Raw genomic sequence first — 3,894 nt, 5'->3', positions numbered from 1 at the left:
AGCTTCTCGATACTCACTCCTGGGTGGACGATTATATAAGATGTTACTCAATCATCATTGGTTGAAATGTATCTCGTCTAGAGCCAGAAATTAAGTATTGAAGGAATTCACGAATGAAAAGTACATATTTATCAATAAAATTGTCATTTTCAGAAAATTAAAATATTTTACAATTAATTGTATTTTTCCAAAAAGTATTGTATTAAAATTGTAAATGAAAATGTCTATCAAGTGTGAATTGAACAAAATTGTACAAACTATCAAGTAACTAATTGGATCCTAAATTGGAATTTTCGCCAAAAAAAAAAAAAAAAAAGGATACTAAAGGAAATAAATTGACCAAAGTTGGAAAGCATGTGTATCCTAAGTTGGATTTTTCGCCAAAAATGGAAATAAATAAAAGTTAACTAAAAAAATATAAAATGATTGTCTCATTTTATTGCAAATTCAAGTTGAAATTTGTTATATATAAGTAACTGAAACTAGGGTTAAGGTACAAAAATACCCCTAACGTTTTGAATCAGGAGCAATTTTACCGCTAACGTCTAAAATTGTGCAATTTTACCCTTAATGTTGGAAGCCAAGAGCAATTTTACCCCTAACATTGATAAATTGGGTCAATTTGAGAAATAATTCATCAAACTGTCTTCTCGGTCATGAATTTTGTCATCTACACTTCACGCATGCATTATTTTATCAGTAGCAAATCACAAACATATGTTGGGATGTGAAAAAAATAAGAAAAAAATATTAAAAATATACTGTCTTTTGTACGAATTAGATAAAAAAATTCAAAAAATTCGCTGAATTTGTAAATATTAATCTCCAATTTTATTATTAAATTACAAAAAAACATTATATCATTTTTTTAGAACAAATTGATATGCAATTAGTGCAAAATAAAAAAAAATGACTGCATTTTATAATAGTGTCTGAAATTGATCCAATTTACCAACGTTATGAGTAAAATTACTCCTGACTATAAACATTAAAGGTAAAATTGCACCATTTTAAAAAATTTATATATATAACTAATTGAAACTATTATGAAACATATTTATTTGTTTTTTACTTTTAAACTATATTTTTTTAGGTGGGCTTTTTCGGTTTGGCCCACTAAAGTAGAATTCATTGCTCATTTTCTCTTATTGAGAGAGCATAAGAAACTAATAATAGGGCTATTTACATGAATATCATATATGATTATAAATTTTTTCAATATATCATTATTTTTTATATTCTAATGTATACATTTTAAATCTCAATTCATAAATTCTAAATTCTAAAAAAATATATCTTAGACCCTTAATTCATAAAATACAGTTCTTAAAATATATAAAAAACAATGATTTTCTTAGTTTGACATTATTTAAATTAGTACTTGACATAGTTGTAGATAATTTTTCGAATCTGAATTTGTTTGTGAATTTTCCCTAATAAAAATGAATTAAGTTGCAAATCAAGTATTGTAGATTTATGTTTCATGAATAATTTAGTCCAGAATTAACTTCTCATTGAAGTTTGACTCTTTGTTTTTCATTCATTAATCAGAGGACAACTCTCAAATTATATTATTATACTTTTTGTGTGGTTTTGATTTTCTTTGTTGTAGAAACCCAAAACTGCAACTTGATGGTAATTATATTTGTAATTGAAGTTTTAGTTTTAAAAGGCTCTTGAGAATTTAAGTTTTGGTTCTATGAGTAGTTAAAACTAGCTTTTTTTTTTTAATTAAGGAAAAGAAAAACTTTATAGTCAAAGAATAATGTCCTTACAAAGAATCATATCTAGCCAATGTGGCAAAACGAATGAAATTAATGAACTAGCATTGGAAAGAGCATTACGAACAATACAATGTACAACTTCATTCGCTAGTCGAGGAACAAAAGATACAGAAAAATCCGGTCTAGTCTGTAGAAGAGTTCTACAATCCGGAATAACTAAAGAGCAACAAATCGTATTTAGAGAAAGAGGAATATCAGATCTATTTCTCATAGTCAATTACAGAAAAGGAATGGCTATATATAGCCTTACAGAGAAAAGGAAAAGAAAACACTGTTACCTAACGGTAGCAGTACAAAAGTAAGAAAGATAACTGTTGAGCTGGCAGTTATACATGTAAAGATAAAGGGTAGAAAGGTAAAATATGTTTTGTATCTCCAATAGCCTCCCCTCAAGTTAAGGATGGTGACATAAGGAATAATCCCAACTTGGACAGTGCAAACCTCATCTGAGAACTAGTGAGGTTCTTGGTAAGTAAATCTGCCCACTGAAAATCTGTTGAGACATATGGAGTGATGATGAAGCCTTTGTTAACTTGTTCTCGGACCACATGGCAGTCAATATCAATGTGCTTCACCTTTTCGTGGAAAACAGGATTTGTTGCGATATAAATGGCAGCTTGGTTGTCACAGTTAAGTGGGATTGGGAGTATAACAGGCACCTTGAACTTAGGCAATAGATAACTCAGCCATTTAAGCTCACAAATCGTTCTTGCCATGGCTCGGTATTCAACCTCTGCTGAAGATGTACTAACTGTACACTGCTTCTTGGCTTTCCATGAAATAAGGCTTGACCCAAGCATTACACAATAACCTGTAACAGACTTACGAGTAATTTTGCAACTTCCCCAATCAGAGTCACAATAACTTGTAAGCTGATAATCATTGTCCTTCGAATAAAATAACCCAACAAAACAAGTACCCTTAAGATACCTCAACACGTGAACAACAGCATCCTGGTTTCTGCATAAACTGGCTGAGCTGTCGGGTGATGAGGCAATGTCAGGCCTAGTGAATCCCAGGTAGGGATGGAAACTTCATTCGCATTCAGGTAACCTGTGTCTATTAATAGGTCATGTATGTACTTGTGTTGAGACAAAGCAAGACCCTCTGATGATCTGTGTACTTCAACCCCGAGAAAGTATTTTACACTTCCCATATCTTTGATAGTATAAGTGTAACACCCTGATCCAATACCATATAGATATTCTCCGCTCTGGCCCAAATCCAACACCTTTGGGCCTCACGGCTTTAAAACGCGTCTACGTGTATTGGATTCACATCTTACTAATAAGCCCCAATCACTTCCTCTCCATTTCCGATGTGGGATTCAGTTCATTCCTGCCCCCATCGCCATCCCTTTAGGGCCGCTCCTTGCTCAGGCCTTCTTACCCCGACGCCACCCACTCCGGACCGGGTCGTTACAGGCCCACCAACTTCCGCTTGGTTCGTCCCCGAACCACACATCGTACGTGGAGAGTCGGCTCTGATACCAATTGTAAAACCCTGATCCAATACCATGTAGATATTGTCCGCTCTGGCCCAAATCCAACACCTTTGGGCCTCACGGCTTTAAAACGCGTCTATGTGTATTGGATTCACATCTTACTAATAAGCCCCAATCACTTCCTCTCCATTTCCGATGTGGGATTCAGTTCATTCCTGCCTCTATCGCAGGCCTTCTTACCCCGGCGCCACCCACTCCGGACCGGGTCGTTACAATAAGTTTGATGTAGGGATTCTTTTACCTCAGTGATTTGTTGCAAGGATGAACCTGTGAGCAGCATAAATGACAATAGCCATGAAATGTCCCTCCTTCTCTCTTGTGAACAGGAAATAATCATTCATAGACTTTATGAAACCCATTTTCTATAAAGAGTGTGTAAACTCTTTGTACCATTGTCTCCCTGCCTGTTTAAGGCCATACAGTGATTTGTTTAGCTTACATACCTGACCTAGTTTTGCTTTAGTATAACCTGTAGGAGGCACCATATAGATATCTTCATCGACATAGCCATGCAAATATGCATTATTCACATCCACCTGGTGTATAGGCCATTGCCTTGCTGCTGCTATTGCCAGAAAGAGTCTAACTGTCACTGTTTTGGTGACT

Source organism: Euphorbia lathyris, chromosome 10, assembly GCF_963576675.1.
Source record: "Euphorbia lathyris chromosome 10, ddEupLath1.1, whole genome shotgun sequence".
Lineage (NCBI taxonomy): Eukaryota > Viridiplantae > Streptophyta > Magnoliopsida > Malpighiales > Euphorbiaceae > Euphorbia > Euphorbia lathyris.
This window is presented reverse-complemented; position numbering follows the sequence as displayed.